Below are 20,790 nucleotides of genomic sequence, written 5' to 3' on the forward strand. Positions count from 1 at the left end.
AGCATCGTGTTTCTATGATAAAAATGCCTTTTTAACAGGACACTAAACTACAAAGACCTCTTGGCCTGCTACACTGCTCTAGGCAGCCTACTGCTTAGGCCAGAGGAAGCTGGGAGAGGCAGCTCTCAACTGTGAATAAGCAAAGTAGCTGGGGATTCTTAAGAGCAGACTGGCTGTGCCTGTAAGCGAATGCCCGGGGATTTCACAGATAAGATAAAGCAGGCGTCAATCCCTTTTAAAGAGGATTCTGGCAAATGTGGAAATACCAGTACAAAGCTGGAAACAAAGCTCCTTATAGGAAACTGATCAGGAACATGGTATTTTATAGGGAACTAAAAAGTGACTCAAGTGAGATGTGTTTGTGATATAGGTCATTAGCATAAGACTGTCTTTGAGAGAGTTTTCTCAAAGCCCATGAAGCTAAGGCATCAACAGTATCTCATCTGAAGAAGAGTATGAAAATATTTGCATGAATTCTGGCCACAACACTTGTATGACAGAAGTGCTCCCTTCTCTGTGCAGTCCAGTATGGAATCTACCGTCATGTGCATACTCAGAATGTGGCTAATGCAACTGAGAGTGTGAAATTTTTATGACCAAAGTGGTCACATGACTGGTCGTTAGTGATATTTCATGAGTAGAGCCACAGGTTTATTTGGGGCGGGGGGACTTCTGTAATCACTGCTAAGAAGTTAAGGTCTGGGTACATACATAAGAAAGCTAGGTTCATCTGAAAGTCTTAGCTGGTTTTGGGGATGGTGTTGGCACAACCTATGGAGGAAAAGATTCTTGGGCAGAATTGAGTGTGGTCCTCCTAACTCCTAGCTACTGACAGTGGGATTAAAGGCCTAAGGTTTTGGTCACTCAGGAGAATGCCTATAGTCACAGTGTTTATAGGTGGGGGCACCCCAGGGTATCTGTGTGTTGTTACTATTGCTTTAAGGTTAATGGATTTGTCTGAGCCGGAGGAAGGTAGGAGGATCTAAGGGCCCGGTCCCTTTCTGGACACTGGCTGCACAGGCCCTTTCATTTTGGGGGATTAGGATCTTGTTCTTGCTCTTGAACACTCTGCTGGGGTCCTGCTTGCTCACAAATGAATCAGCCTTGTCTGTGAGCAGGTTTGTGTGGTTGTGGTAGGTGATGGGTTTGTGCGTGTTGAGCCACTGCTTGGCTTGTGGGCTAATGCCATAGCTGGGGAAGGCATACTGCCACCGGGGCAGGCGAGCAGGGTGGTGAGCAAGCAGTAGTAGGCGGTAAAGGTATCTGTGAGAAAATGCCAGTATAGTGCTCTCTGTCCGGGAACCAGCTTTCAATGTCATGACCTAATCCAGGTTCCAAGGCAAACTTTCCCATGTCCATTGCTCAAGTCCAGCTCAGATATCTCACTGTGACAGTCAAAGGGCGGCTTCTCTGGGGCTGGTCTTCATTGCGTTCTTGTATCATCCTCCAGGTGAGCCTGAGTTGGTGCGTTAGGAAGTGAGTGCACGGCCGACTGAATGAGCTGGGTCAGTTCTGAAATGCCGTCAGTCACCACGCTTCCCAGTGGAGAGACACGCTCATCCAGCTCCCCAGTCCAGGTCACGGGAAAACCATTGGTCATCTAGTACAAGTTCCTCACGTCCTCAGGCATCACACGATTGTTTTCCTGTTCTCATGAAGAAATCCTATGACTCCCAGCAGGCAGCTTTTCTATTATTCTCACCTCTGTCACACCTGAGGAAGACTCTAGGATGCTGGCGATACCGGGTTCAACTTCTCGGGTGGCAGCCGTAGTGCCGGGCGTAGCTGGGAGCTGGTTTGCGGGCTGATATTCTGACCCCACTTGGAAGATTTATTTCTTTTTAGGGTTGATTCAAAGCTCACAAAGGGATTTCTTAAATAATTCTTCTGAGTTCAGATTTTGTTATTACACTCTGTGAGGATGAAGCTATCATTAGTGTAGTGGTTTCTATCTCTGGACAGAAAATAATTAGTTTTCTGAGCATCTAGTTATTCCCTGAAGATGTCTAATTCATTGAGAAGGCATTGTTACAGTATTTTGTATCCGTTTGGCCTACAAAGCAAATAACAGACACAGAGAGACTAAAACGTACTTTAAAGCTGCCAGCACTTTGCCGGGCAGAGTCTGACCTGATTCTAATCCACTCGTAAACTAAACAAACTACTCTAAACCTTATAACATACATATATTCCAAACACTTGCCACTATGACCCCTGGGCCAGTCCAAGTCCTGTTCCCACTGTCCTCCTCCAACCGTCCAAACCCCGCCCGCTCCAACCGTCAAACTTTTCTCCTCTCCTCCAGGAAGTCCCGCCTTCCACTTCCTGTCCTTCTGCCCAGCTGATTGGCTAAACAGCGCTTTATTGATGGTTGTTGCATTCACTTAGCATTCCTCCACAATGCATTGTGTAGGAGTTCTAGCTTCATTTCATACGAGTCAGTGGAGAAGAAGTTCCCCGAGTTATTCCAGCTTCTCAGGGCCTATGTGTACCTATGTGTCTGGTGCTAAAACTCAGGAGCCCAGTTATATTATAAAGCTTGTCTCAGCACTGAATAACTGCTCAGCCTGCTCTTGAGTGTTATCATGTAACAACTACTTTCTTGATGTCTTGGAAATGAAAAAACAATCTAGTTAATTTTTTCATACTATGAATTAGTCCCAGATACAAATATGTATAGCTGGAAGATCATCCGATCCAAAAACAATGGTTTTAGCAACTCATCTCATCCCCTTCCACAAATATTTATGAGCTGTCTAACCTATGGCAGGTATCGCATCTTGGAAATACTTTGCTAAAGTAACGTACGGACTAGTTTCTGCTCTTATTGAGCTTATGATGTAGTAGAAGAAGCATCTCCTATATCACAAATTACTATAAAAATCATCACAAGTTACAGTTGTGATAACTCATTCCGAAGGCAAAAACTATACTGACGTATTGTGAGAGGTCCTAGCATAATCTCGAGAGAAGAAGGCTTTCCCAAATGAGGAATGTTTTGGAGAAGTGAGATTCTTGAGCAAAATGCAGAGTGTGAGTATGAATTGGCCCGATGCAGGGCAAGAGTAGAAAGAGCGATGTAGCAGAAGGTTCTGGGTCAAGGAACGGTGGTTACGGCAGAAGGCACTTAGGGATTGCCTGAGCAGCTGGAATTTGGTGACCATGTATTGATCGGTAGGTGGACAGCTCCTGGCAGAGACCAGCGCTTTTTCAGTTGTGGGGAGATTTCAGACTTCTACAAGTATTCAAGCCCAGATATTTGGGCTGGGGTTCAGGAAAGCTCATGACTCTGGTTTTAGCAGGGTGTCCTGTTCACTGCTGTGTATAGAGTCATGTTGTCCATGTAGGATTGTCCTGTAGAGAAGTAGCCTGGGGCTCCTTTCTCAATTAGAGTCTGATATTTAGAACTAGCATAACAGAACTAGAAACCTAAGTAGATGCAAATCTCTCTCCACCTGGAAAGCATCTTTCTGGACGTCAGAGGGATGCAGAGGAGGCAATCCGATGTCCTGTTACCAGTGGCCAGGGGACAGATTCTCTCTGACACACATTTCAGAGCCCAGGGGTGGGAGAATTGGGAATCAGGCTTAGCTCAGTGATCTGAGTGTTAGAGCTATGAAAACTTTTTTTTTAAATGTGGTTTCAGCTTTCCTCCTGAAGTTAGCATAGAGGGAAATGAAGAACTTTGGAAATGGATTTTGTAAGGAGCTTTATCCTTTAAGATCACTGCTGCCTGGCATCTTCAGAGGTTTCTTGTTTCATAATGTCATACCAGGCTCTTTTTATTTTTTAAATTAATTTTGTCCTATTTTTAAAAATATATTTAAATATATTTTAAAGAACATATATGTGCACACACACATTCTTCTCTCATTTTGCCCTACAGATTTTTTTGTGTATGTATTATGGCTTCCAGTTTACTGTTTTTATGCAATTCCTGACTGTTTCATGTGCCCTCTCTCAGGCTCTTTCCCTTCTGTTTGTTTGTTGTCCAGTTCCAATTTAGTTTTATCTTTTTAAGTTTTATTTTATTATTATCCCATAAAAGCCTGTTTGTTTGTTTGTTTGTTTTTAATGAGACAGAAAGAGAGTAGATCCAGATGGGAGGGGAGGTGTGGAGGAGCTGGAAGGAGAAGATGGAGGGAAAAACTGTAATCAGGATATATTATATGAGAAAAAATGTTTTCAATAAAGGAAAAATGAGTGTTATCAATATAACTTTGGAGTGATTAGGTAGAATGTTTGTTGAACTGCTCTAAAGCACAGTGAAGGAGACAGAGGTTTTATAATCTGTCTGTTTTCTCAAACATAAGGTTTTACACTTACATTTTCATGTATGGCTTATATTCTCATTTATGAAGCTGATTTTCAGGAGTGCTTTCAACTAGAAAAAGAAACCTTGAAGTACAGGAGCACACTATCACAGTTATTCAACAGGGCCACACCATGGAAAGGAGGGAACAGCAACATTTCTCACAGACACTACAGTTTGAAAACCAACTAAGATTGTAAGTGGCAACATGAGCCAGCCTGCCCACCACCGTACAAGTGCTCAGGGGCTGCATTCCAGCCGGTCCTGTAACTCACTACTCAGATACCGTATCAGCTGTGCCCAGCCTGCCGCTCTGTGCTATGGCCTTCTCAGCCAGCTGCACTGATGACCAACAGTCGGGCAGCATAGGCTTCCTAATGCCCAGGCATGACTGCCATCTGGAGTGGGAGGTGACACCTAGTAGAAGCCACCCAGTGGCAGAAGCCCTGCCCAAATTAATAGGGCACTAATAATTTATATAACTTACCTATGTTTAGCTCATAGTGGGAGATAGAATTTGTTTTTTGTTTGTTTGTTTGTTTGTTTGTTTTTACCATTTTTCTTGAGTTACAGCACTTTACTTTTGAAACAGGGAATAGATATAGTAGTAATTCTCTCTGGTTACAAGCACCCTTTTCCTAAGTTAATGAATATATATATATATATATATATATATATATATATATACACACACACACACACACACACACACACACACACACACACACATACATCCTCCCTAAGAAACAAAAATGCATATGAAATTAAATTGTATATCATTCTTTCACTGAAGGAAGATCCTGACTTCCACCCCATGGAGTCCAGAACCCTCTGTTGGTACCTCAGTGTTGAAAGGACATAAGTGGTGTTTCTCACGAAATTAAGAGAGCTCCATTACAAAAAAGTGGGGTGTCTCTGACTCTTTCACTTGCTCGGGGGACACCTTTCCTACTACTATGTCTCACTGAATCTTGTTATGCTATGTTTGGTTGATATCATTGGGAGCTCTGCTCTTCTCTGAAGGGAAACAGAGGAGTGGTGGACCTGGGGAGCTAGGAGGTAAGAGGGGCTGGGAGGGGTGGAGGGAGGGGAGGCTGTGTAGGGGTCAGCATGTATTATAACAGAGAAGAGTAAGTGAACAGAAAAAAAAGATACCTTCATTAACATACAAGGCTTAAACCTAACCCACCCGATGGCTCAGTCCTGTAACCCAGTTTCTCCAGAGGTTAAGGCTGAAGGTTCCTGGGATTCAAGGCCTCTTTGGGCAACTTAACAAAACCATACCTCCTAAAAAGTAGGAGAACTTGTGCCCTTGCCTAGCAGGTTTGGAGCCTTAAGTTTAACCACCAGCACCACAAAGTAAAGTAACTTAATTAGTTCTTAATTAATGATTAAAGCATCAGTCATCCATCGCCCACTCCGGATGGACTGATCCTGACAGCAACATGGAAACTAGCCTCTGAAGGAGAGCTGCAATGTGCCCACGAAGCGGAAGGCAGCTGCCGACCGTACTATTTATGGAAGAGACAGAGGTACAGGTGGAGCCCTAATTTGACCCCCAATTGGAGTTTCTTTTTAATTAACGTTTTGTTTTGTAGAAGGTGATTCTTGATTCCTTCTTAGACATTTTTACATAGTGACTGTTTCTTGGGGTCTGAGAGTGAGACAAGTGAGATTCCTTCATCAGAGGACGAGACAGCCAGTAGAAAGGGCCTTGTTACCAAGCCTTGCCAGGCAACAGCATTTGCTGAGTACCAGCCACACACAGGGAACAGAAACATGTCATTTCTGGAGACTCCGGTCTCCTGCGATCCAGAGATTGCTCATCTTAGACACAGCATAGACGCCCTGCTGATAATAAAACCAGAAAAGTTCCTTTTCTCGGGGGGATAAATTCAGAGACTTAATTACCTCTATTTTCAATGCTGGCCCAGCTCCTCTGGTTTGTCTACCTGTAGTGTGAATTTGTCCTCATAGAGCTCTCTGCCCATTACTATTTCATAGCCTTCTTAGAAGTAAATATGCTAGGAAATATGGAAGCTTACGTTTGTGAGAAAAGGGCACCAGTGAAAATGAAGAGTTTCTAAACCCGAGAGATAGATGATTTAGTGGGATGTGGATCTGAGCATTCGTGTTCTGGGTGCTGATGAATGGAAATGTAATTGCTTCTTTAAAATAAGTGAACTAAGCCCAGCCTTGGCCGGGCCTTACTTGAAGCCCGAGTCTCTGCTTGGGGTAGCGACATAGGAGAAGGACTTGAGTAGAGGCCAGGTGGCGTGAGACATTCCCTGCAGAAGGATGCTTTTGGTATGCCAGAGCCAGCTGACTGACCTGCGACAGGGATTGGCTGCGTGTGTCCTGCCAGCAGGATGAGTGAGGCTCAGGGATGACGGAAGCACACTGTGTTTCTACGTGATGATGGGGACATTCGAGAAGTCTCCATTAGAGCCCAGGTCTCAGGAATGGGTCAGTCTCTTCCTAACAGAGCTCCAGTCATCATGGGAGGGCAGTGTTGGCTCCTGTCTGGAAAGGCCAGGGGAGTGGGTCCAAGCCTCTCTGTCTTTGTCTCCCCAATTCCTTCCTTCCCTAGTTCTTCACTAGGCATCCTCTTTCGCAGGTAGACTGTTCCGTTTGGTGTTGCTTCCTCGGGCAAGTGAAACTGTGAGAAGATAATGTTCTAACTTGCTCCTGGACCCTCCCCAGTTCAGGAAGTCAGCAGCTGCCTGGGCTTCCTAGATAAGTCCGTCGCACCACTTCTCTGTGTCACGTCTTCAAGTGGAAGGTCTCGGGAGAGTCACTGGTGGTTCTTTCCTCTGCTTTGTTTGTGCCTTGTAAATGGTAGATGACCTTATGAGTGTCAAATTGAATTGAGTCCTATACAACTTTCTCGTATGAGGAAAAAAAATTCTACTTTTCAAACTATTAGGTAAGGCAGGATGACATGCTATAAGCCATTCCATACTTAATTTTACATATTTATTGTGAAGCTTTACTATTTCATTTTGTTACAAAGGATATACTAGGGAGCTAATACAACTGTAGCCTTAAATATCTTGTCGGCTTGAGCATTTCTCCCATTGGTACCTATATTTTACAGGAATGTTATCTTTCATGCTTTAAACAGAAAGACTAAACTGCTCAATTTATGGCAATTTCCAGCTATCAGCCATTCCCACTGTCCTTCCCTGGATTTCTGTGTTGAGTACTGACTTAGGGGTCCTTATGAGTTACTAGTCACTTAAGATTGTGAAAATCTTTATGTTTCATTTCTTCCCACTTTGTACAAACAGGTGCAATCATTGAACATTTCAGTGCCTTGGGTATCTTTTTTTATTGGACTGTTTGCTTTGAGACAAGGTCTTCTTATGTAGCCCGAGGGCCCCTGAACTTGATGCGTAGCTGATGCTTTGAACTTCTTGTTCTCCTGCCTCCACTTACCAAGGGCCAGGACTACAAATGTCTGTCACGGTGCTTAGCTTGCTTTGGGCATCTTTTAAACTTTTTGCAGAATGCCTGCATTATAGAAAGCTAGAGCTGAGACTGCCCGACACTTACTTCCACTAGCCACTCTGGACCCACAGTGAATTATGTGCTCCAGGAGACTGGATGTTAGACCTCATTTTTAAGGGTGGCATTTCTCTCATCTAAGACGAACTTGTGAAGGCAGAGCCTTAATGAGAGCTTCACTCACGTGACCTTCACTCACGAGTGTGATGCTCTGTTCACATCCCCTTGTGTTGCTGTTCGTTGTGGGCCATGATGGCTTCACAGATATACTTCCACAGGGAATTGCCATTGGCCACAAGAAACCACCTGCCTTTGGCCTCCCTCAGGGAATAGCCTCAACATAGCTGTGTTCAGCCAAGGGCCAATAACTGTGTGACAGGTTTATAAAGGCCCAATTGCCATCTTCAGTTTGGGGCAGCTGCAGTTTCACCTCCAGGACTTCCCATGTCTCTGGGGGGATTTCAGTACCGTGTCTACACACAGCTTATACCATACTCCGTATTGGCAAGGAGCTCTGGCTGACACTGTTGCTGAATTTCTTGCAGTGATCTGTAAGTTTTGGGAAGAAACAATTTAAATGTCATGGAAACAGTGGCGACAGTTCTGAAGGGCTTGGTGGCAGATGGACATTTTGAAACAATCAGGGGAAGTTTCGTTGCAGGGTTACACCCAGGCTTAAAATAATATTCACGGAGGATAAAGAAGAACAGATATGACAGAGACGTTGAGCATTAGGTGGCACCAGAGTACGGTGAAGCCAAATGGAGATTGACAATACTACCAAAAGAAAAAAAATCATGAAAAATTAATTTTTTTTTAAACAACTAGCATTAAAAGCCACCAAACACTAAAGTGAGGGGTATTCTCTTTTCTTCCAGCCATGAGATCACAATGTGGCTGGAGACTCAAGGCTGCAGAAAACAACAATCAAAGCACCTGAAGTAACTAGCTCCCGATAGTTCCTCATATATTTGCCCCAGCAAAGATCAGGAAACAGCCGTTAGGTATCAAATATAAGAATTCTATGAACTAAGAAAATTGTGTTAGTCACTGTTCTCCCTTTGCTGTCATATAGCAATGGCAAATAGTTTCCTGCTTAGGAGTGGTACCCCATGTCCTTATTCTCATGTCACACAACTGCCTTGCACCTGTGCACGTCTTGTGAGCGCTGCCACCAGCTCTGTGAACTCATGTGCACACCAACCTTGTTATGTCTATTTCCTTCCTTCCTTCCTTCCTTCCTTCCTTCCTTCCTTCCTTCCTTCCTTCTTCCTTTCCTTTTTTGTTGTTGTTTGTTTTTGTTTTGAGACAGGGTGTCTCTGTGTAGCCCTGAATGTGCTGTACTCACTGTGTAGACCAGGCTGGTTTCAAATCTGCCTCTGCCTCCCCCTCCTCCCCAGAGTTCTGCCTAGGATTGCGGATGTGGGCCACTGCACCCAGCTACTTCATTTTTCTTTACCGATGAATAAAATTCCATGGTGTATTCGAACCAAACTTCCATTACTCATGCTCAGTTGATGGAAATATAGCTTGTTTCCATATCCTAGCTATTGTCAATAGAGTAGGGATGAATATGTGTAGTAAGATATAGAGACTGTTGGATTTATGACCAGGAGTGGTATAGCTGGGTCATAAGGTGGATCTATTTATATCTTCTTAAGAAATCTTTACACTGATTTTTAAAGTGGCTATCCCACTTTGTATTTTCTCCAAAAATGCCAGAGAGGATATGAGAAAGGAGAACCCCTGTTCGCTATTGAACATTATTATGTGATATGCCAGAGTTTCCTAAATTTCAGCTTTCATAATTTTGACTATATCTCCCTCATCATATATGAGATTTGTTTAATGGTTTTTCTGTAATTTGACTTATAAAAAATTAAATACATATTTCAGGAAACTATATGCAAATATAAAATGTACTCTTACTGAACAATATTACTAAGGTTATAAAATAAAGTGAATGTTGGTCTCCTTTAAAGGTCACTGACCAATATGGCCTAGATGTTCCGGATGGTTCTGGACCCTGTGTCTCCAGTGGCTTTATCATGCTTTTTCATGGTCCTTCCAGTTATGCCACACTTTTAAAGCATAGAGCTTAATTTTTTTTCCTCTCTAATTTCTCCCAGATCCTGTTTACACACCCATCTAACTGAATGTTCTATCTCTATTAAAAAGAAAAACAACAGAAAATTGCCACAATAACAAAAAAAGAAACACACACACACACACACACACACACACACACACACACACACAGGCAAACGCCAGTAAAACACAAAAGCAGTTTTAAAAGAAAAAGAAACACAGTGTTCACATGAAGTTCCTTATGTGCTGGCCAACATTCCTGGCCATGGAACCTACCCTGGAGTGTAGTCGACCTACCCAGTTAGAGCCCACTGGAGAAAATGGTTTTCCCTTTGCTCTCATATAGCAATGGCATAGTTTCCTGCTTAGGAGTGGTACCCCATGTCCTTTTTCTCATGTCACACAACTGCCTTGTACCTGTGCAGGTCTTGTGAGCACTGCCACCTGCTCTGTGAACTCATGAGCACACCAACCCTGTTACATCTAGTTCTTATTTACTCTTCTATTACTGTGATGAGACACCATGACCAAGGCAACACATATAAAAGAAAGCATTTCATTGGGGTCTTGCTTACAGTTTTGAAGGTTTAGTTCATGATCAACATGTCTGGAAGCAGAAAGGCGCGATGCTAAAGGAGTAGCTGAGAGCTTTGCATCCTGACCCCCAGGCAACGGGCAGAAAGACAGAGAAAGAGGAAGAGGGAGCGAGTGAGAGGGAGGGACAGACAGTGAGTGTGCCTGGGCCTGTCATGGCTTTCGAAACCTCACGCCCCACCCAGGGACACACCTACCCTACATGGCCACACCGCCTACTCTTTACAAAGCAGTTCCACTAACTGTGGGCCAAGCATTCAGATATATGAATCTGTGGGGGCAACATTCTTACTCAAATTTCCACAGTCTTGAAGAATCGGTTTTATGATCTTTGGACCATTTTTTCCTTCCACATACAACCCTGAATTCAAATCTTAAAAAAAATTAAAAAGGAGAGAGGTAGCCATGAGGAGTTCACCATAAGAACAAAAATAGAGCAGAAACAGTCAAGGGGAGACAAAGATAGCTGTTGTGGAAGTTCTGGTTTATATGTAAACATGGTTTTTTTTTTTGTTTGTTTTAATCCCAGGTATGGGATTTGGAGGCTGCTTCAGTTTTGTCTACAGCTGATAGCTGCCTCCTTAGAGGGCATGTGATGTTTGTCATCTGTGAATTACCTCGTTCAGGGGCGTGGTCTTTGTCAGTGTCGATAAAAGCCAGATCCACATGGAGACGGAGGGCTCTGAGAAAGAAGAAGCTGCTGGTGCTTCTCCCTGCTGCTAGTGGTTTCTGTTGATGCCCTTTGACTATAAGAGGTTGGAGTTATCCTGAAACGAAGATTGGACTTGCTCCAAGCAACCCGATGACCCTAAATAGCAGGAAGTAGCTAAGGGAAACTATGCCCCCCTCTCCCCACTAACCTTCTTTCTCCCCTACCTGGTGTTGGGGTGTTGGAAAGGATTGGGGTAGAGTAGGGAGAAAGAGATTTAAGGAAGCCCAGAATAAAAATAGTTGGTTAAAAGTATGCCAACAGATGGCAAGTAGCATGGGGCACGTGGCTGGGAAATAACCAGACTAGTATAGATGGGCTAAACTAGGTCAATATCTGCCCAGCTATAGTGCTTAAAGTTTGTTGAATAATTATGTCTCCTTGTCAATTATTTGGGATCTATAACAGGTACTAAAAACATATTATTTCTGAAATGTCTATGCTGGTCTGGACCACTTTCTAGCCGTATGTCTTTTTACCTGCCATGTAGTTTCACCATGGCCACTCCTGTTTCATCTTTATCCTCATGGTGTCCTCCTCATGGTTACCTCCTCAAGGTGACCTCATGCCTCTTGACTCCCACTCTGTACCCCTCACTGGGATCTAAAGTCCAGCTTTCCTATCTCCTCTGCCCAGTTATTGGGTGTTGAGCAGTTTTTAAAAATTATAATTTACTCAGATTATTATTCCTTTACTTGTATCCACTTATAAAGTGATTATATACCATGCATGTCTCTCTGGGCCTGGGTTACCTCACTCAGGATGATCATTTCTATTTCTATCATTTGCCTGCAAATTTCAAAGTCAGGGATAATTAGGGAACATTCTTAATACAATATTGATAGAAGAGATTCTTCATAGAAGTGCCAATGCCCACATCCAGACTGCAACCAGATCTCAGGGCATAGAAATCAGCATATGAATACACAGTACCCAAGACCATCCCTCGACAGGAGAGATTCCATGAAGACATCCTATTTAGGACTGAGTGCTCCAAAGTATCTCAGTCTCTGCCCTCATATTAAGGCTGGACAAAGCAACCCTATAGGCTCATATATTTGAATACATGGTTCCGATTTGGAGAACAGCTGGGAAAGATTAGGAGATGTGGCCTTGTTGGAGTAGATGTTCCTCATGTTATATGGTGACCCCAACCATAAAATTATTTTTGTTGCTATTTCATAACTGGAATTTTGCTACTGTCATGTAATGTAGATATGGGGATGTATTTTCTTTGTTACAAATTGGGCATAATTAAGGAATAGTGACTGATCACAAAACAATATATAATTATATATTGTAAAAATACTTATTTACAATTACAAATAAATGAATATTTGCCTTGAAGCATGGTGTAGCATGGGTAATAAATAGTCTTAATATAACAACAGTAAACAGCATTGCTACATTTTGTGAAAGTATGAGTAAAAAGCCAAAGTTATTGAGAAGGTTGAGATTGCTTCTTCCTCAGAAGATCAGAAGTTTGTGGGAGCAGTCTTTGCAAGACCACAACAAAGATCATCTTCTTCAACGAGTCTACTTCTGTATGTAGACTTGATAACCAACCAACAAGCTGGAAAACCCTGTTTCACAAAGATATGTTGTTGGAGATGGAAGAAGAAGGTACAACACAGCCTTAGACAGAGCAGGGTATGACTGCAAACACTTGCTCCGGAAGTTTTTAGCTGGCATTGTGGAGAAATCAGATCTCACTTTTTCGTTGTTAGTGAGCTCAGGGAACTCCTCTTGTGCTGTCTCAGGAATATCTTCAGCTTTGACTAGGGTAAGGATCCAGAGAGTGCTAACGGGGTGTCAGCCAGATTTGGAAAATATGATAAAATTCATGTGTTCTTTTGCTGAAGTTGTCATTGTAGTCCCTTGGTCTGGCTCAGTGTCGTGTTCCTCAAAGAAAACAGATGAGGTGGGCAATATATAAATTGTATTTTGATACATTCTTTTCTTTCTTCTTGCCTTCATTCCTTTCCTTTTTCTATCTTTCCTTCTTCCTTTCTTCACTTTTTTCCAAAGCTGAAGTTCCATTTGGAATGATCGGATCTTTTCAGATCATTTGGTCCTTGCAGTGATAAATTTAGCTTATTCAAGATGGCACAGATGTCAACCAAGTAAGTTATTTTCCTCAATTCAGTTTTCTCACTCAGAAGTGTTTCAAACTAGGGTCTTGCTTTCTGATTTAAAAAAACTTTTCTTGGTAATGAAGCTCAAAACCACGTGTTTTCCTCTTGACAACCATATCTCTTCCGTGTGAAATAGCAGAACTTTCTTTGGCACATCCAACTTGTTGCACAGTTGTGAAAACAGTTGACTGCTGAAAGTGTTCATCTTACAGCATTGACACTTTTAATTTCAACAGAGGCAGGCTGATCTCTGGGAGTCAGTCTGGTCTACAGAGCTAGTTCCAGTACATCCAGGACCACAAAAAAACAAAACCCTCGTCTGGAAAAACAAAACAAATGAACAAATAAAATGGAAAGACCTTATGGCGCTTTTCATTACTTCTTGTAACTCTTGTGGCTGCATCTTCGTTGCTATATTTACCAATGAATCATGCAGTGGGTTCTGATGGTTTCAGTGACTCATTCAGTACCAAACATTGAAATCCTAACACAGCTGGAACAGCAACATCTGTGCAAACATCATGAACCTTATCCCAAGAGATCTTATTTTCTTTCAGAAAATGAGCCAACTATGTCAGATACATAATGTGAAGTAGTTGGTGTTTCAAGAGGTTTGCAGAAAAAAAAACTCATCTTTAAAGTTGCCATCATTAGTATACCTCATGCAAACCAGTAACTGTGAACAGTTAGCAACATCTGTGCATTCGTCAAGCCAGACACTAAATATTGGAAGTGGGGCAGATTTACTTTCCTGGGTTACCTGAACAGGGCTATCAGAAGACTTGTCGTCCATTTTTCTGTGGACGGTGTCATGTCACTAGATAAGGAATCTGTACTCAACTGCATAACAAATTCATCTCTGATCATAACTTTGGCTGCTGACAACAGTAAATCCTCAGCAGTGGTGTGAGGTTTCATAGCTCTGGTTGTTCTGTGTCTGAAGCTTCCATGGCTGCTATGTTTTGTTGGTGGTACCTGCCACCATCAGCTTTGCTTCTAAAATAGTTGGTCTCCTTGCCAGCAAAGCTCAGATGCTCGCTGTCAACATGGCATTTTATTTTGGCTTCATAGGTTGTTTCTCTTGATAGGTCTTCACAACAACAAATAACATGTTGTGGTTTCTTAATTCCTGCTGTAACTATTGAGGTAAAACCATGCTGTAAAAATATTGCCACTGTGTTTTCTTTTCCTAATGTTCTTATCTACACAATACATTGTCATGGGGTGATTTCCTAGTGAAAATAATATGTAATAATAGCATAGTTCAGTCAATACAGTTCATTAAAGTTTCCCATGATTTACCATTCTAAACATACCTGTTATTATCACAAGGGGGCAGTATTTACATCAATCACAGTATCTACGTTTTATATATATATATATATATATATATATATATATATATGCAGTAGACTTCACATTATCCAGTAATTATAATTCATGAAGTGTTATTTTACAGCCAATAATGCTCCTCTCTAACTATGCACTTTATGATGCTAACCCTGCCACATACACCTGTATTTGTTCAGGGTGTATGTGATGGGGTTGGCATGGTGATGTTATCACACCTGCATGCAGCTACATGGCAGACCTGCTTGGATACAGAAGTGCAATTCTCAAATACGTGTTTTCCTATGGTCTAAGGCAACCCCTGTGAAACGGTTGTTTGACCCCCAAGGGGTCTCGACCCACAGGTTGAGAATGCTGTTTCTTGGATGCAGCAGAGCAATGGATCCTATTTTCAAATCCATTCTGTTAGTCTGCCTTTTTTAAGTGGAGAATTGAGCCAACTAGCATTAAGAGTACTTTATTAGCAGTGCTTATTGATACCTTTTATTTTGTTCTAATGGTATGGGTATTTTCCCACCTCTTTTCATTTGCTGTTCTGGAATTATTTATTCCTTGTAAGCTTGGGAAGGGGGCTAACCTCTTTAGACTGAAGTTTTCCTTCTATTCTGTAGAGCTGAGTTGGTAGCTAAACATTGTTAAAATTTGATTTTACCATGACATAGTTTTTTCCATTGACGTGACTGATAATTTTGCTAGGTTTTCTGGGCTAGTGTCTGTCATCTCTCTGAACACGTGGGACATCTGCTCAGGGCCTTTTGGTTTTCAGATGACAAAGACAGGTGGTATCCTAATGGCCCTGTGTGCCTTGATCTTTTTCCCTTGTAGCTTTTAGTAGATTTCTTTGCTCTGTACATTTAACATTTGACTATTACATGTTATGGGGAGTTTCTTTTTTGGTCCCATCTTTTTGGTGCTCTGTATATTTCTTTTACTTTGATAGACGTTCACTTTCCTTATTTTGGAGAATGTTTCTGCTATAGCTCTCTAAAGTATCTTTTGGGCCTTTGACCTGGGTGCTTCTTCCTGAATGCCTATTAAGTCACAGGTTTGCTTTTTCCATAGTGCCCCAGATTTTCTGATGTTTTTGTGCCTGGAGTTTGTTTGTTTGTGTTTGGTTTTTGCTTTAATTTTGACTGAGATATCCATTTCTTATGCCTTGTCTTCAATATTCCAATTTGTCTCTGCCCTGTCTTTGACTCTGTTTGTCTTAGGTTTTTGTTTGACATACTAACACTTTCATCTAGTTTTATATTAGTTTGGCATTTTTTAGTGATTCTATTTCTTTTTTAAATTTACTTAATGTATTGAACTATTTTCTTTATTTTATTCAATAGTTTGTGTTTTTACAGTCTTCATTAAGGTATTTTTTTCATATCCCCTTTGAGGTCCTTGAACATAATCATAAATGCTATTTTGAAGTCCATACCGTGTTCTTCAGCTAAACTGCTCTTCTCAGGGTCTATTGCAATAAGGTTGCTGGCTTCTGAAAGAGGCCTGATGTCTTTAGCTTAAAAGTATCTTTTAGAATTACCTATTTCCCAAGTTTGCAATACTGCAGTCTGTTAATCTGAATTGAACTTTATAACAAGCAGAGCTCATTAGGACCAAGAGGCTGTAAAATTACTGCCATATACCATGAGCTATCTCGAGATGGTGGAGTCACATGGCAGGCTACAGATTATGTGGTCCACATGGTTGCTATCTAGAAACATCTGTGTTACAAACACATATACACATATATGTTCTAAACAAGCATTTGAAACTGAATTTTAATAATCAAACCATATAAACAAATTCAAATCTTTAGATAAGAGTTCACAGTATACTCTTAAGCTATATAACCTAGAGGTGAAGCTTTAATACCTCATTAAAGAAACATTGTTTTAAATCCTATCCTTTATAAGTCTAGTTTTAAGTATGGGACAATAATTAATTACATGAAAACCTTAATTTAAAAGTGCCTTTAGAGAGCCGGGTGTGGTGGTGCACGCCTTTAATCCCAGCACTCGGGAGGCAGAGGCAGGCAGATAGTTCGAGGCCAGCCTGGTCTACAAAGAGAGTCCAGGACAGCCAAGGCTACATAGAGAAACCCTGTCTCGAAAAACTAAAAAAAAAAAAAAAAAAAAAAAAAAAAAAGTCGAACATTATGATAGGCAGATTTGGGCTCAGGGGTCCCGCTCAAACTAAGGCACCAGCCAAGGACAATACAGGTGGTAAACCTTAAACCCCTACCCAGATCTAGCCAATGGACAGAACACTCTCCACAGTAGAGTGGAGAGTGGGATATTACTTTCTCACATACTCTAGTGCCTCACCTTTGACCATATCCCCTGGAGGGAGAGACCTGGTGGCACTCAGAGGAAGGACAGCAGGTTACCAAGAAGAGACTTGATACCCTATGAACATGTACAGGGGGAGGTAATCCCCCTCAGGAACAGTCATAGGGGAGGGGAAAATGTGAGGGAGGGAAGAAGGGGAGGATACAAGGGATGGGATAACCATTGAGATGTAACAAGAATAAATTAATAAAGGAAAAAAAAGTGCCTTTAGAAACCTGTTGGCTTATGCCCCTTGCTGCTTAGAGTGGCTCCAACTCTACCTTACAAGTTTACCTTTGTTACAGATGTTAAAAATTTTTTTGTTAGCCATATTCAATAACCAGTCATTTATAAGCAAGGTGTACAGAACATAATAAATTTATACATTTAAAACCAAACATATAATGGCCACATACATTAATACATTTTAAGATAGGCCGACAAAACTTTCTCTAGATGTAATTTCAAGGAAAAGTACCTTTGTCACCTGTTGAACCCAATCGATACAGGCAAGAGCTGGGGCTTTCCCCATCGGAAACCATGGGGTCCTAGGTCAGGTGGTCACTGTACCATATTGGGGGGCGGGGAGAAGAGCAGGCTTTCAAGCAAACTGCAAGCTGAAAAAAGCTTTCACCAATGCCAAACAGCAGCCGCCCCCCAAAGCCCTGCATTTCCTGTGACATCTTGGTGCTTGTTTAGCACAAGTGGTGGCAGACCCTAGCAATCCTGTTTCCACCTCTCTCCTAATGATGCACATTCAAGTCAGAGAGCACAAGTGCGTGGGGAGCAGGGCGTGCTGCTGCTGGCTGAGGATTCACGTGTTTTGAAACAGCAAGGATACAATAGCCTCAGGGGTCCTGCTTGGGGCAGGCCTCTCTACCAAGGACTCAGCAGCAGCTGAGTATTCAAGTGGGAGGTGGGAGCCACTAGATTCAAGCTGCCATGCTTGAGACCTGAGATGTTTCTAGAACTGAGATGTTTACAAGCAAACAGAAACACAAAAACGAATGTTACAAGCAATCAGAAACACAAAACAACGACACATAGAAATGTACTGGTGTGGCAAGAGAAAAGAACCAAAATTCAGAATGGCTATTGTCCTGAGAGCCAGAGGGCTCTGTTACATTTTGCCAGAAACCAAACTCAAAGCAGCCTATCCTGTAACTGGGCTCTGCCTGAATCACAAAAAACAAGTCTGGAAATTCTACAAAACATTCTTAGTCACAAGAGTCACACAAAGACAGAAAAAAAAAAAAAAAAGAAAGAAAGAAAGAAAGAAAGAAAGAAAGAAAAGAAACGAAACAAAGCACTAACGAAGAAAATCACATTTCCTGATGCATACAGGTATTGAGACATTAGCAACTGCCGTGCTGTGGGAGCGACTCACTTTGTCTCCTAAATTTGAGGTTGTCTGTCTCTTCCTTCTGTCCATCAGTCTCAATCAACATTACACCCAAAAATATCGTCAGTCCAAGTCCACAAGCGAAAAGACACACAACACTGAGACAAATAATTCACCACTGCCACTGGTGAGTTAACCACTGAAAACTCTCACTGGGCCGTCTGCTACCCGGACTTTGTTCAACCTCAAAAAGGAATGGCGTCCTCTCGACTCCCTCCGGGGCAGTTGGAGCATCTTCCAGACTCCCTGTGTTCTTGGCGTTGTTAGCATGTCTGCCCACTGTATAGACTACCCTGGCGGGGCCTCAAACCCTGTCTCCTGATGAGGGACTTGAACCCCCTTACTGGAGGCCTCAACCTTTCCCTGGTGCTCGTGAGAAAACTGAAAGTAAAACAGAAAGACACAGACACAGACAGCCGTGGTACCTGGTTTCTGAGCTTGGGCTGTTCCTCTGATCCACAGTCTCCTTCTCTCAGAAGGGGGCCTCGATTCCCAGCCAATGCACCAAATGTAAGACTCCGGCATGCAATCTGAATTTCACTTCCTGGGAGACCCCAAACCAGAGTCAGAGACCCGCTCGATGCAAAAGCAAGAGGTTTATTGATCCAGTGCACTGGGGTCGACCTACACTTTGGGGAGAGGCGGCCCCAAACACAAGACTCTTAGGGTTTTTAATATTCGTAGGCTGGGCAGATTTTGGTAACAGTAGTCTAAAGCAACTCATTGGTGGGTTCAGATTGGGTGGAGGCTGGATCCCAAGGGAAAGCTGTGGGTCACAGGAATGTCGACCTTCAGGCAGGTTGGGTGAAGGCTGAGTCTGGAAGGGAAATTTTCTTTTTTTATCTCAGAGGAATATTGGGAGCTAATTCTATCTAATCACTCCTGTGGAGTCTCTGGAAACTGCTGCCAGGTCTAGTTTATGGCAGTGTGTGGTCTTTCCCAGAATGCAGGAAGAAGTGAAAGTCACCTGGAGGACAAGTTCTCATACAGAACATGGTACTAAATGCAGAATATAAATTACATGTAGGATATGGCATTAGTTTTGCCCTTACACCACCCTGGAGCAGAGCGTGCACTTCCAGTTTCATGCTTGATGGGGTTGAGGTTCTTGTGAGAGCACCAACAAAACCTGAGCTCCCACCAGACAGAGAACAACATATGGAGATACTAAACACTTGTCAGGAAAGAAACAGTCACTTAATTTTATTCCCTGTATTTTCTCCTTATTTTTTTCTTTTTCAAGAATTTTCATGGAAGAGAGCAGAGGAGGAAGGATTTAAAATGATGAGAGCATGTCCTGTCCAAATGGCCTTTGTGGACATTTCTTAGCATCAGAGATCCAAGTGTTATCTGGCCCTTTAAGAGCATCTTTGCTCTTGAGTGGACAGCAGGGATCTAGGTTCTAGGTGAACCAGTTTTCCCTGTCCTGGCTTTTAACTGAGTGCCTGCCTAGAGGAATTCCTAAGACGTTCAGACACCCAGAAGATTGACTGGAGATTAACTTTGTCCTTTAATTTCCAGTCCCGTCGATCCTCCATTTTAAGTAAAGTTTGTTTGAAATACAAAGCATGGACCACAATTCCCAATTTTGTGTTTTGTAAGAAAAAGATGACCTCAGTATGTGGGACACACAAATGTCCTCATGCTCATAGCTGAGCACTAGGAGAACCAACAATGTTAAAACACACACTGTTGTTTCCTCAAAGGGAGACGCATATAACCTGATTTTTATCCAGAAGGCCAGGAGGGTGTGTGGTTAGTAGCCTGGCAACCTTTGTGCTATCTCTGTGGCCGAGATAACACCTGATCCTTCCCCAGACCCTAACTGGGCTTGTCAATTTATAGAGCCTATCTTTATGGACGATGTCACATGAGCTTTACAAAGGGTTTCAATGTAGTCATGGCTGAAGCTTTATTGTGCACATGGGATGGAGTTAATTATTACCTAGAAAAATTTTCATCAAATTGTGCTAAGCTTAAGTATATCTAAACTAGAGTACTTGAGGTCAGATGCCTATAGTTTGAACCAACGCCAGCTACTTAGTTGTGTTAGGCCAAGCTACCTTCTTGTTTCCCTCGGACTGTTACTGTGGCCATGGTGGTCGCAAAGACCCCCTCATCAGCACAATTTAGCTTGTTCAGTGTACTTTTCTAGCCTCAGACGTAAGACCCATGACCTCAAGAGTCACATAAGTAGTAGTGAGGTCAGTGAACATGGGGGCATCTGGATTTCCAATGTCACTCATTTTCTCATTTCCGTCTAAATAGAAAGGTTTATGTTTTCTTTCTTTCAAGCTATTTTTTTTTATGGACAAGAAATTGAAAAATAAATTCTAATAATCCTGCTTACTCTTTCAAAATCTCTCAAGTCCTAC

General features: G+C 42.2%; 1 protein-coding gene and 1 pseudogene across 5 annotated transcripts in view; one reads left to right on the plus strand and one right to left on the minus strand.

Moving 5' to 3' along the window:
• The window catches only part of MCTP1 (multiple C2 and transmembrane domain containing 1), a 566,686-nt gene that overhangs the window by 16,155 nt on the left and 529,741 nt on the right, over nucleotides 1–20,790 (plus strand). The window lies entirely within an intron of this gene.
• Nucleotides 666–20,512, minus strand: LOC311608830 (tubulin polyglutamylase complex subunit 2-like; annotated as a pseudogene). Its single transcript has 2 exons — nucleotides 20,479–20,512; nucleotides 666–1,821 (listed from the first exon to the last, which is right to left on the minus strand). The product of its transcript is annotated as a tubulin polyglutamylase complex subunit 2-like (transcript).

Source organism: Acomys minous, assembly GCF_964271855.1.
Source record: "Acomys minous genome assembly, chromosome: 11".
NCBI lineage: Eukaryota > Metazoa > Chordata > Mammalia > Rodentia > Muridae > Acomys > Acomys minous.